This window comes from Vigna unguiculata, unplaced genomic scaffold (assembly GCF_037176805.1).
Source record: "Vigna unguiculata cultivar grain cowpea cultivar isolate G323 ecotype 2 unplaced genomic scaffold, ASM3717680v1 ptg000046l, whole genome shotgun sequence".
NCBI lineage: Eukaryota > Viridiplantae > Streptophyta > Magnoliopsida > Fabales > Fabaceae > Vigna > Vigna unguiculata.
In genome coordinates, this window is record NW_028196687.1 from 60,001 (window position 1) to 74,677 (window position 14,677).

Genomic DNA, 14,677 nt, shown 5'->3' on the forward strand with positions numbered 1-14,677 from the left:
CCGGGCTTTCCTGAGGTATCTAATAACCTTGCTTCTGCTCGCCGCTGGCGCACCTCTCCTAACTATTGCCCATTTATTCCGGAATAATCTTTTTAGGAGGGACAATTTTACATATTTCTGCCAAATCCTTCTATTATTAAGTACGGCTGGTACCATTTCGATGTGTTTCGATTCTTCCGAACAAGAGAGGTTTGATGCTTTTGAATTCATTGTATTAATTCCACTTCCTACTCGCAGTATGCTCTTTATGATCTCGGCTCATGATTCAATCGCCATGTATTTAGCTATTGAGCCTCAAAGTTTATGTTTTTATGTGATGGCAGCATCAAAAAGAAAGTCTGAATTTTCAACGGAAGCCGGCTCGAAATATTTGATCTTAGGTGCATTTTCCTCTGGAATCTTACTGTTTGGGTACGACCGGACAACTACCGATATCTAAAAATCTCCTTTCTTAGCTTAGAATGTTGTTCAATATATATCGTAAACTATCGGATCGGGTATTACTTAGATGTGAAACTTGCAGACCTCATTGGTGATCTTACGGGGGGAACGAAAGAAAAAAGAATATATAGACTTGTAGAGACCCTCTATGTAGTTGTCTATCTGAGGCGATCGATCTACATCTTTCCTCATAGCCCTGGGTGGGGCTGTGTCTCGATCTCCTACGTGCGAAATCTGAGGGACTAGTTCCTATGGAGATTCCCCTTGGTCTAATTCCACGCCTTATGACGTATTTGAACTGGGAGGCCTGGCGTAAAGTGAAGATTGAGGGAAATAGATAAAAATTCCCTTCTGGGGTATTCCGAAGGTGTAACCTAGGCAACGAAAGAAAAAGGGGCCCGATACTTCAACTAGAGGAGCGACCAGTTGGTTCACCAAACCCCGACCCAGCGTCACACGTTCTCCAGGTCCGAAGGGATCCAGTGCCCAACTACCGACTCCTTCCGGAATTGCGTTATCGGAGCCGAGCCAGGAATGGCCGTTAGTGGACACCCACCACTTTTCACCGGTTAGAGAGGCCCTCTTTAATACATTAAGAAAAGATGTTCACAGGGGCCAGAAAGACTCGGTCATAGGAACTTAGACCGCCTACGCGCTGGTAAACGAAAACCACCTCGACCGGATCAGAGTAAACAACAATGTCGAATCAGGCCGCCCCTTGCCTTGAATTCACAGGCGGCCACCAGCTTTCCCAAAATCAATAAGGGGAGATCTGCTGCTTACTGCTCACGGAAACATCCGACCTATACTATAGTAAAGTCGTCCGCGTATCTTTCTGATATCAGATATCTAATAGCGATCAAAGGGTAGAACTCATGCTTTGAGTTTGCTGACTTGATTGATCAAGTCTGTCTGTCCTGTCTTCTTTTCTTTTTTAAGGAATTTAAAGAGAGGAATCCACTGGCCTTAGCTCATATACCCGTAGCTCATTGGGCAGATTGCTTTGAATAGCAAAATAGTAAAGATCAGAGTCGACATTCTTGGATTAGGCTGGTGCTATTTCTTATTTTTTTTTAATAATAAGGAGAAAGGCTGCCTTAGGTTTAGTTTAGGAGTTTGAGTTCTCTCTGCTTTCATAGCCTAGTTTCGTAGCCTTGGTGCCTAGCCTTTTCTGATCCCGGGAGAATAAAGAATAAGAATGGCTGTTCTTGAATCAGCTGTGAAAGACGCTCTTGCCTCAGTTGATGTTGGTGGAATAGATCTGTACACTCATACTAGAAGTGTACCATGGCAGGCAAGCAAGGAAGGCAGTCTAGTAATCCAGTCGATGGGCCCCTTTTTCCTTCCTCACCCTTTCTTTCTCTTTCTGGGACTCTCTATTTTCGCTTTCAACTAATTCTGTTCGGGAACCTGTCTTCCACGCCACCTGTGGTTTCCGAGCATGGTCGTTCTGCTTTGGACATGTCTGCAACGTCTCCAGCTTTCTCCGGGCGAGGGCCTGAAGCAAGGCAAAAATCGAGCATCGAAGTGAGCATATAAGAAGAAGTGCTTAAAACGAAGTAAATGGTTCAACATGAATTACTTTCTGGAAGCAGGCTATGCCGCCACACCCCCCCTGTGAAAGAGGGCTACGCAGCTGATTCGGTTAATCACATGTCAGAACAACCGCTAGGGATCTTTTTTTCATTACCAAAACGGAGGTCACCCTTTTTCTTTCTTTGCTCAGCTCTTCTTTTGGAGTGAACCCGAGTCTAATAAATCATTTTTTTTTTAAATTGTCCATGTCTGCGTGTTCTTCTGTACGGCCATATGACAAGTCATTTGCGAACATTTCGGGAACCTTTGGTGGTCTTTTTGTTCCAAACATCGCATCCAGTATTGCTGGTTCCTTTTTAATTCAAAGAGCTAGCTCATTAGCTATCTGTGAGCGGGGCTTGTTGAAAGCATCTACTCGAGTGTTTCGATAAACTTACCAGTCATCTCAACATTCCAAATTCCTATCTTTCTAGCCAGCAGCCTATTACGTAAACAGCTTTGTCAACTAAGACATATACATTGTAAAATAAATCCTTTGGCCAGGTTCAGTAAAGATAAATCGCAGGATAAACCGTGGGGAGATTAGTGAAGCTAACGATCGATATAAGCTCAAACAATTCCCAAGCACAACAATAGCAATAGCTGCAGCTTGAAAAGCGAAGGTAGTTCTTGGGACCTTCACATTCACAAGAGATCAATGGATAAGGTAGTTGTTATGGAGTCATGAAAGAGCCGATTGTCTGATGTGCTCGTCAGGTAGGAAGGAGATGACCATCGTGCTGATTCGGGGAAAAGACTGAAAAGAAGCTCTCTCGAATGAAGACCGTGCTCCCTTCTTTATAGGGAGGAGATCTTCTGCCCGCGGCTAAGTAGAGAAGAGAAAGGGGTCTTTGGTTCTCCCCTAAGGCTGGAGAGGCTCTTCCCGCTAAGAAATAGAATCATGTTATATCTACGCCATGATATCAATCAGGTGGTTTAGAACTAAATTCATATGGGTTCATCTTCCGCTTCTGGTAGAGAAGTTGAACAAATGGTCTCTGAGCTTTCGTCCCCGTATCCCATTCTTGGCCTTCAGCCGGCTTTGATCTACCCATATATTCTTCCTTTCATGGGGCTATCTCTCTACGCTAAGCTGGCAAAAGGGCTTTCCGAGGAAATGGGTGTAGAGGAGCTCGTGTATCTTTAGTCATAGGGCTCACCCCTCAAGACCCTTGCTTCTCTGTCAGCTTCTTGTCTCGGAGTCTATTCTAACTACCTCTCTGCGGGACAGACAGCTGGAGGAGCACTTTCCGAGCGCTTGGCCAGGGGTTCTTCATCTATCAAGAGAGGGTTCCCGGTAATCAAGCTAGAAGTTCATTCCTCCCTTGCTTTGAAAACTTCTTAGCTTAGGAAGTCTCTACTCAGACGGGGATGGGTTTTGTTGATCCAGGTCGTACTCTATTGACTCAAGAAAAGTAGGTTTAGAAGGTGACACCTCCGCTAATTGTCAAATCGCGTCTATCGGATAACTACTTTAATCAAAATTATCAGGTTCCTCAATGCTGGCAAAAGAGCTTTGAGACTTCCCGCCCGAGGATAGAATGTGAATCAATAATGAATGCGATGATCAAAGAAGCGGCTAGACATAGGTCAAAGGTACAACCGCTACCGCCAGTAGGATTTCCTTGCTTTACTAACGAGCTAACCTACGAACCGCTCCGTGGGCTACGCGAAGGGACGAGTTAAGGAACAAGAGTAAAAGACGACGTGGACGTCATACTACACAACACAAGCAAAGACAGGAGGCCATTTACAGAAGGGCGCGCCTTACGTGCCACTACCAACCCTCACAAGCTTGCTAGCCCTTCTTTTTAAGCTGTGGAGCGTACCAACTTTGATTAACATCGAGTTGTATGTTTCGCTGCTGTCTAATGAGGCGCAGCATCGGTCTGTCCAAGGGACTGGATCCCAAGGCTCTTCTTAGTCTAACATGATTGTTGTAACCCCTTATTCTCTTCTAATGGGGGTTGCTCATTGGATTTTGATGGAATTCAGTGACAGTCCACCCCTTAGGTCATACCAAGGTGCCCTCCCCTACCTATAGATCAGACTTGCTGAAAAGAGCAGATGAAATTCTATTGTGGGTGGTTGCTTGTAAGGTTTGAAGCCTTGCTTGATCGGTAACCGGTGCTCGACCAGATTCCTATCAAGGCCAGGCATTTATGAAGACTCCCAAGTAAAGCAGTCTTTGTATTCTTGCAAAGATTGACAATCGCTTCGGCCATTTCACTAGATAGGTTCTTACTGACATATGTGGGCCGAGGTTCTGCTTTTGCCTATAGGTTGACTTCGATCACATCATCTTGAACTTCTGATCGTATGTCGTACAGCTTTTCTGGTGCTTTGGGTGTAAGTCCTCTAATGTCAGCTCTCTGGAAGGCCAATCGAATCTCTGCTTGATTGGCCGTAACTGCATGATCGATCTCAAGAGGATTCCCATGTAGATCTATGAAACTACAGCCGAACCAAATGCTTTCTTCTTCATTTTACTGGTTGTTCGGCACTCCATCTCCATACCAGTCTAGCATCACTGACTTGTTTGTGTCGTCGAGGCCCGATCGACTGGTGTCTTCGACGGGGCTTCAATAGCGGCGATCGGTCGATCAGACCGAAAAACCTGATTTGAAGATCGCCCTTTGAATAGTAATAAGCATCAGCGTAGACTTCCGCTGCCTTGGCTTCGTATTCAAAGGGCCTTGGGTCCGCGGGGAAAACTTTAACGTAATTGTTATGCCATAGCATGATGCACTGGTTGAGGCTCGATGGTACACACATCTTCCTGTGTATCCATTCTCTTCCCAAGAGTACGTTGTACTGCACTGGGGCGTCGATCACATCAAATTGGGTAAGGCTTCTGTAATCGCCGATCTTGACCTCTAAGAGAACCGTGAAATGGAATTTGACCTGTCTTGCAGTACGCTAAGGAATATTATTAGTTAGACAGAAATCTAAAGTGCGCATATGTACTATAGCTGCAAACGAAAGAAAATGGATCCTTGTTCGGGTGTTCTGGTGGTGTCCCCGTCTGGTCTACTATCGTCTCTTCACCGCCGCTAGACTACTTTAGCCCCCCAAATGGCACAACCACAGTTGCTGGCTTGGCTCCCTCTTGCCTCTATTTCCAACTGGCGAAAGGCCGAGTCAATTCAATTGACGGAACATGTATCATTAGGTATTGATCTAAGCTTAGAACGGGCTAAGAGGGTAGCCCACGAGCGAAGAACTTGCTGGGATCGAAGAACATCCTGAGCATAGGCTCGTAAGAGGGAAATGAATAGATGAGCTCCCCTTGCCTTGAAAAAGGCCAGCCGTTATAGTATATATTCTTTTCACACCGGTGCTTTTCTTCAAAAAAGGCATTCTACTTTGATCAAACCCTGCTCCTTCTTGCTTGAGCGTATATACAGGCTTCTTACTACTACTATGGGTTGGTAACGGCATCCCTATCCATATCTTTATGCACGAACGAAAGGGTTTCACCCGTTCCCGGAAATGATCATTTTTCTGAGCTTTACTCCACAGGTATTATTTATAAAGTCTAACCAGTTCCTATTCTTTTCACCGCCCCTTTTTAGTGAAAAGATGGTTTATTCGCTATATAGCGATCATTTCGTATATGATCTCTTTTCTTCTCAGGCTATTGGCTTTTTATCAAACTTGATAAGATGAGTCAGTACGTTCCGCGGTTAAAGACGAATCCGATCTTTAGAATGATTTCCAGCTTTCAACCACCGGTTTCTTATTCAAAACTATGCCAGAGACTCCTCCAATCAGATACTTAGCTGGTCACTCAGGGGGCCTTTGGGAACTTATCCAGCCGGCCCTATCTTCAAGTCAGTCGATTCGAAAGTTGGTTCAGCTTCACTGTAAAATGCAGGTAGAAAAACGCGGATTTAGATGCACCCAATGCAAACTATAGCTATTGATATCTCCTAGACTACTACATCGTAGAGTTGCTATCCGGAGTTAAGAAGGAAGCGGATCCCTAACAACTATCATGCGCTAGATAGGCGCATGGCATGGCTCTTACTGAATTAGCTAAATTTCATCCCAGGAGGGATGCACTTTTTCTCTTTGATGATGGCCGATCATAATTCTTTCTTCCCCTCATAGAGTCGACAGACTAAGCTCCAGGTCTTATTGTAAAATATTCCCTAAATATATTACTGCGCGGTTAGTCTCGCTACCTCTTTAGTTGTCGCCCCCTACTTGCTCATAATGAACTAGAATTTCCCCCTCCCCTTTATGGCTTGCTGCTTGCGATAAGTGTAGCTTTTTTCTTTCGATTCTGTGGCTGAAGGTTTTTATCCCTTGAGTTGTTTATGACCAACTTACTGGGAAGCTTCGCTTGGGAGACAGATGCAAAAGGAGGTGATCTTGTTGCTGACCGAGTCTTAACTTCACTCCTGGCTCTCGAAATGCTCAATTGGGCTTTCCACTGATTCCTATCAACCAAGGCTGCAAGTGCGTGCTGTTGGCGGTCTACTTCCATTTGGGAAAGTCACAGGCTCCCATTGGCCACGAGGTTCGTTATTATAGACTGCATCAGTGGCCTTTGATCCACATCCTTAGCCGATAAAAAATCAGTCCGCGAAGAAGCAAGGAGGAGGCGATGATGTGATTCCTTATGTACCCGTGTCTCTGTGTCGCTTGAAAAGTCTACCTCTGAATCTGTTGACCCATCTGTATCTGTGTCTTCTTCTAAGTCGGTTGACCCCGGTCTTGTTCGAGTTGTTTTTGATATTCCCCGCTCGGCCGAGTGTAGGCCGAAGCAAATGCTTAGATGAGAAGAAGTCAGAGCAAAAGGAAGAACAAGAGGAACAAAGAAGTATCTTCAACTCCTCTAGAGGATGAGGAAGTGATGGGGACGACGATGCTCGTGCAAGATAAGATGACGACTGGCTGACTTACCGAACGGACGGACACTTTGATCTTGATCGTGCAAGATAAGTCGCAATGAAGGAATATCGTCAACGCAGCTGGAGCCGCTAGATCCCACAGCAAGTATCCTCAGTCGGCGAAGCCTGGAATGGGTTGTCCGTTTTCGCTTTAAGGGCGCCCTTTGGCTTTCTTACCACTTTAGGCGGGACGCATAGCAAGAAGATTCCGGGAAGGGCCAATAGCTCACTCACGGTACACGATTCAATTAGCCTTCCATTACACCCACCTCATTCAATTATGGAGGTGTAATATAAGAATTGGGCTTTATAAGCCGCCTATTTCGCGCGTGAGAGCTTTCTATGCTTAGCGCTAGGAGTGGCTGGTGCACAAGTCAGAAATGGGAACAAACTGAGCGCTCCTCTCGGGTTCAACCTGTAGATGGTCCAAAGAAAAGTAGATCTGAGGCAATGGATCTGGATACTCCAAACACTACTGAAACGGCGGCGACTGGTTCCCAGTCCCGTCGAGCGCCATGAAAACATGAAGTTGAAACTGCCGGGGGCTTGGGAACCCCCGGACAGTTCAATCTCTCATCGATCTGGTGAGACTTGAAGATCCCGACGTTGTTTTCCTTATGGAGACTCGGATCCGGTCCCGAAAGGTAGATGACGTCAGAAGAATAACGAAGTTTAAGAATGGTTTATGTGTTGACCCTTGTGGCAAGAAGGGGGGTCTAGCATTGTTTTGGAAAGACGAGGTTGACTTACGCATTTTTTAGTATTCCACTGGCTTTGTGGATGCTGTGATTGAGAGTCACGATCCGGCTAAGCGTTGGCCTTTAACTGGATTCTATGGACATCCCCAAGCCTCGCAGAGAAAACATTATTGGCAACTCGAAGACTAAGCAACCAGTCAAACCTCCCATGGCTCTCTCTTTATCGGTGATTCTAATGAGATTCTGCACATTAGTGAAACGACAGGGTCGGAAGATCGAGCCCCGAGTTTCATGCGAGCCTTCAGAGAGGCGTTGGTAGACTGTACCCTACATGATCTTGGGTATATGGGACATGCTTTCAAATGGTCAAATCGAAGAAAGGCCGGCGGAGAAGTACGAGAGCGCGTAGATCGAGCTACGGCTTCTGGGTTGGTGTGAGTTATTTTCCCTAGCTGTGGTCAAACATCTGGTAGCCTCTACTTCAGATCATGATCCTATACTACTTCATAGTCAAGGTCAACCAAGGGTATCCAGGCCCCAGAAGAAGTGATTTCGATTCGAGTCGATGTGGCTGAGCCACAGCGAGTGCGAGGAGGTTGTCACTACAGCTTGGAATAGCCTAGTTAATGGATCAGCCCTTTATCGAGTCAGTCAAAAGATTCAATCGTGTCGTACTAATCTTAATCTTCGACTCTGGAACAAACACTCGTTTGGACATATTCAACGTTCTTTATAACAGAAGAAGCAAGAGTTGGCTTCAGTTCGGCACAGGGCAGACTCAACAGATACCCAAGAGAAGGAGAGGCAGTTGTCGAGGGAAATTAATCACCTGTTGGAGCAAGAAGAATTGATGTGGAGACAACGTTCAAGGGCGGTCTGGCTTAAGGCAGGTGACAGAAAGACTGAAGACTTCCATAAAGAAGCCTCCCAGCGACAAAAACGTAATAGTATACATGGCATTCGGGATGCTTCGGGAGAGTGGCAGACGGATCCAGGAAAAGTCAATTTTAGTGGATTACTTCAGAAATCTTTTCACCATAAGCAACCCACCACATGTAAATGCTTTCACCGAGAATATCGAGAGGCGAGTTACGGCAGATATGAACTCAAACTTATTCATTCCTTGCACTGAAAGACAGAATATCGCTTTAAAGCAAGGTACGAAGGAACTCTTGCTATGAAGATTGAAGATGCTCGACCGGTATGAAATCGCTCGAACGAAGTGAGAGGGATGTGAGCTCGACTGAAAGGAGAGGGACGGTAGGAGGAATGGAATATAATTCTTAAGGTTGCCCTAGGCATTACTACTAATGGGCTTTACTCAAGCTAAGCTATAGGATTTCATTTCCTTCCCCAAGACTAGAAAAAGAATACGTACTATCGGGAGAGCTACTCCGTTCCTTCTTCTAACGAGCAATCAAAGTCAGTCCTGCGCTTCTTTCCCACGGGAGACTCCATCTTTCTCTCTTTCTTTAAATACTGAGCTGACTTGGCTGTAAGCGCTTACGTTACGCTTGCTACAAGTAAACTTCCTGTGAGCGAATAAATCGAATTTCAGTTGCAGAATCAAGGCGTTAGCACAGGCTCTATCAAGACCTCTCCAGAGAATGCTGTCTTAAAGGTAGCAGTCCCAAGGGAAGGACTGTAACAGCTGTCGAATGAGACTTTCTTTTTAGTACCGGAGAATCAAGGAACGTAGGAAGTGAGATTTCAAACCTACCTCGCTACGCTTTCTTGCTGCTTTTGAATAGAACCAGGACCTCGATGTCACTAAGCAAAAACTCGTTTTTTCACGGGTAGGAAGACCCGGTGAGAAACCTCGATTCTCAATAGTCCATGATTCTCGTGGATTTGTAGCTCGAACAGAGGAGCGGTGAGCAGATAGCAGCTCGAGTCAATACCTTCGCCTATTATTATATTATTACGGAACTGAAGGAATTAATTATATTACTGAACTGGTCCGTTGCTTGTTTCCTTTCCTATCCTATGGTTTAAGGCTCACTGAACTGTCCTACGAGAAAGATTAAGATCTAATCGTTAGCTATAGGCTTGAGCGCTGCTTCATCTGCACCCTTGCTTGTAAGGAATCTATCTTATTAATGAAACCCTAGGGACACTTTGCCTTAGATAAAGAATTCCCTCTCTAAAGCTTTGGTACGTAGGAAGTGAGACTGAAAGGAGAGTCGCTTAGATAATATGCCTCGACCGGAAGACTCAGGGATTCTTCATTCAGGTCTAGACGTAGCCTTCTTTAAATGTCATGCCAGTTAAGGTAAGCTCTCCGTGGATGCCATTACTTGACTCAATCTATCCGGGTGATCGAAGGCGTATCGCGATCGACGCTTCTTATACGTTGCTTCGACTGCTGTGTACATCCCCAGCCAATAAGAGGAGTGGGTACCATACTCGCTAAGAGGGGATAACAGCGGCTCCGCGCCCCCTAACTACTTAAGACCTTAAAGAGGTGGTTGACGTTCGTAAGGCATAGATCGCTGATTCTCTTAATTTAATTCTTTTAAACTACGCGCTAGACTAAGAATCCCTCTATTTTAATAGTAAGATTTTTTTTCGGCTATTGGCACTTATATAGAATAGAAAGAAGGAGTTGTCACCCCTCGTCAAAGTACGCCCAAAGACTTTTCTTAAATTCCTTTAAGCAGAGAGAGACCTTTTTCAGTGAGGGGTCGTAGGCCAGTCTTTCAGTAATTTCCGAGGAGTGTCAGCCATTTTTTAAGTTCTTTATAGGTTCACGAACACGACCCGGCAATCGTAGACCCTTCCTCTAGTTAGTGACTTGGCTCCCTTCCTTCTAGTCACTGCTAGTAGGATAACATACATATATTAGTCCCTTCTCTTCCTTCTCCTTTTGCTTTCTTTCTGTCCTCTGGTTTAAGGTTCATAAGGGGGTGCTCGCTACTATAAGACAGCTCTGCATTCCTTCGAGGCAATCGTAGCCAAGCTCTGAGACTATTCAAGCTAGCGTGGTAACGATACTGAGGAGGATACCTAGCTAGTCTTGAACCAGAGCAGGGAAGTGAAGCCCTCGATTAGCAAATAGCTCCCCTTTAGATTAGATCCCATAGACTCTTTGCTCAAGTTCAAAGGCCAGTTTGAAGAAGGTCCAATGTCCGTGAGAAGTAAGTTAAACTGCCGTTCCAAAGCTTTTTAAGGTGTGACGCGGGCTGGGCAATCAACCGGAGAACCAAGGAATGGAACTGAACTGAAAGCATAGGCTTCCGCCGAAGCTGCAACCAAAGATGAGTGGCTGTTGCCCGGACACCGAACTATTGGCTTTAGCGACCCAATGTCTGTAGATGAAAGACGAGTTCGGAAGTACTGGATAGGTGCCTCCCCCACGAAATGTAGCTTATGCGGAACCTATTACTCCTCAACCACCAACTAGCAGCTCTTGATAGAGAAGCTCTGTAAGGGCCATTTTAGGGCAGGCCCCACTCAATGCGGTTTTTGTCTTTTCTTTTTGAAATCCAATCCTCTCTTATTGAATTGATTCTTTGTGCTGATAGGGAAGCCCTTTCTTTGGCCGACATAAACCAAAAAACATCCTCGGGCAGGTAGTAGCGTTAGCGTACTAAGAGCCCTCTGGTTGCATTGAAAAAAGATGAGCTTTTTCCCCCTAACTACGGTGGTTCAGAAGATGCCACATCTGCCTCAAGACCCACAGCTTATTCAACAGCTTACGCCCCGCGATTTGTTGCTTCCAAGGTTTTCGATTGGTCTGATTTCTACCCGGGTTTCAAGCCATCGTCTCAGTCGGTGGCCTAAGATAAGCCAACTTACAAGATCGGATTAGCAAATCATGAAACCTGCCAAAGAAGAGCTTCCAATCGCATATTGCGCCCATACTAGTACCTTTTGTTGTACCTACTTAGGCCACATCTCCTTCCTTTTCCTTCCCAGCATGTCTGTCGTCTTCTTTCAAAGAGGCCATTCTTGGTCTTTCAACTAACCCGAAAAGGGCTACTTACCAATAAAAAGATAAAAAAGAACGAATGAGATAGCTGAAGCCAAAGCCACATTTGAGGATCTTGAATCCGCCGTGAACAAGATCCCCTTCTAGTCGGAGGAAAAAGCCGATGTTAGCAAGATGCTAGTGCTCATGCCAAGAGAGGCTGCAAATAGCCACTCTCCCAGATTCCATGCAAGTGCTAGAATCCGATCTGACTCCTCACGCTGGCAAGGATAGAAATGACATACATAAAGGGAGGTCCTAACTGAATGAATTGAGGTTGAGTAAAAGCCATTCGCTTGAGAACAATTCTGCGATTGGAACTCGATCTGGGATTGGGATCTTAGGGCACTGAGAACCTACTGTATAGTACATTCAAGAGTACTCCTAAAAAAAAGAAAGAAAAAAAAGGCACACCCTATTCAAGGCCCTGATGGTCACTCTCCCCGCGCTCTACTACAGGAAAGCTAGCCTGGTTGATCCACTACACGCTAAGAAGCAAGTCCCGACTAACTAAGTAAATCCGGGTTAGACTGAAAGTGACCAGAAATTGCAATCTTCTTTCACAGACTACAGACTAGCGATAGTGAAAAAGAGCGAAGCGTAGCCGTGTTTAAGCCGAAGGCGATAGTGATTCCCGTGTTTACTGAGCTATATCTCTATCTATTAGTTAGCCGGCTTAAAGAGTTGAGACTCACGATACCGAGAAAGCAAGCCGATCATAGACGGAGGTTTAAGCTTGAAGTGAAGTGTCCGCCCTAAGGTGAATCAGATGTTCGAACGAGACTGTTCAGGAACATGGATTGTGGGTATAACTGCACAATAGCTTTCTCTACGAGCCTACAAGCTTAGCTTTGGTTTAGCTTCCAACTAAGGCTAAGGGCCTATGATAGGGTTCTCTGTTATGAGAACAAAGAGTTTGACAGTTATGATATTTCAATGGAACGAATATTCATTTAGTGAATCTAACTTCCATCGACTAAGATTCTAGCACTCAGCTGTGCCATTTCCTTATTCCGTATTTGAGTCTTGCCCTCATCAAGACGGCTAGAAACTTACTAAAAGGAATGGCTTCCTTTCAGGTTGTGTTGTTAAAGACCAGACTGTTCTAACAGGGCAGGGGAGACGGATAACTAATCTCATACAGTAGAGTTCTGATCGGGCAATAGCGTAGATACAGTAGAGCTCGCGCTTCTTTGATTCGATAGTCGGAACTCTTGGCCTCTGGATTTTATCTTAGAACAGCCTTCACTCATTACGGTACGGGCTCATTCCATTCTGGAATAGCTGGTAAGTAGAAAGGTTTTACAATTACCGTACTCTTATAGAACTACTACCTTACCAGTATTGTCCACAATAACCACACGCCGGTTATAAATGATATGGCAATCATCGCCAGGACCAATAGAATGGATCGTTCCAACCAGTTGGAGATCATTCAATAGCTTATATAAAGCATCCACATCGAATGTAACTTGATCATTCTCTCTAGTCGAAATCAAGACTTCATTCACGAATCTATCAATTTCAATTCCAGGGAACCTTTTAGTAAACTCACGATCGAAGACATCAAAACTATGTTGAATATGACCCACCCTTGTGAGCTCACCAATAGGAGGCATACTAACATCAAACCTACGCATCATAGATAGGAATGTTAAGAAAATCTGATATCAGCCTATATCAATTTCCATCTCCAACAAAAAGCTTCACCTTATCCAAAATCAGACTGATTGGTATCATTGGTAATGAATCTCCTAAGTCAAGCTTATACAATCTATCCGCTGTACCCATTTTTTTAAGGCGATCAAAAAGAAGCCATTCGCTTCCCAACTTAAGCCGAGCGATAGGTGCGATATCTCAAGTAAGGTCTCGTTCGTCTCACAGCAAGTCTCCTGCGATCTACTCAAGGGTTCAACTCTGTCGACCCTTGATGGCCTTTACGAGCCAACCAAAGATCAGTACATATGGCGCAAGACGACGTTAGGTAATAAAGAGTCACGGCTAATCCCTAACCTGCGTTACTCCCGGGAATAAGCGGAAAAAGATTTTACCTGCTAATCCCTTTTATACTCGCGATAACTATGTAGCTCGTTTGCTCTTATGTACTGGTTATTTATGCTCGCTGAAAGTATGTAACTCGCTGGGCATCATCGGAGATTAGAAGCTAGCCCTTACCTCGCTTCCCCGCATAGCATGGAGGGTATAAGGTAAGATCAGAGGACTGAAAGGAAGGCATAATATGAGTACTCGCTCGCTTAAGAGGTAATCATATCAAAGGCAAAGGAAGAAGATCATGTTCTCGCTTCCCTTATCTGTTTGGCCTGGAGGCGTATCTCCCGATGGTCGACTGAAGGCTTATTACCGATTAGCCTTTTTGCTACTAACTAAAGAGACTTATGGAACTCAGGCTGACTTGTTTGCTTTGCTCTACGCTGGGAAGACGACGGTGCGATTTCATCTGTTGGAGGCGTAACCGCAGCAGTGAGGTCTACTCTAAAGGTAGTTCCGTTCTCCTCGGATGAGAATCGGTAGCTATTATATTATAATAGTAGTAGCGGTGTTACTTTCTTCTTGAAAAGACAGCTTTCAAACAAAGCCTTTCTAGGCTAACGAAGTTAGGGCAACAACTCCTGACTCGAGGTTGAGAATAGGATTCGATGGAAAACGGGATCAAGCTTAATTACTTTCCGTTGTGATCAATTGTTGTACCGATGGGTGTTTATGAAAGTGGAGCTTCGGGAAAGATGGGCACTCGTCATGTGCTGCAACTCGATTTGTCGCAACAAGAGGAGAAGAAGATACCTCGATGGAACCCAATCAGGATGTGAACAAAGGCCACTGCTCAAACTCTTCGATATGCGCTAGCTAGGCAATCCCTTGACTTAATCTGATAATGGATCTCTTGCTACCAGATCTGCCCTTACGGATCTGTTGAAGGGAGGATTGAAAAAAAAAAGGCATATTGAATATATGGTGGTAGGGAGGGGATGGCCTCTCATCAGCGGTAGGAAGATCCAAGTGAGGAGTTTGTACAGGGGAGAATCGGTCTTGAAGCTTAGTTGAAGGTTACGGAAAAGGGAAAAGAAGTGTTTGGC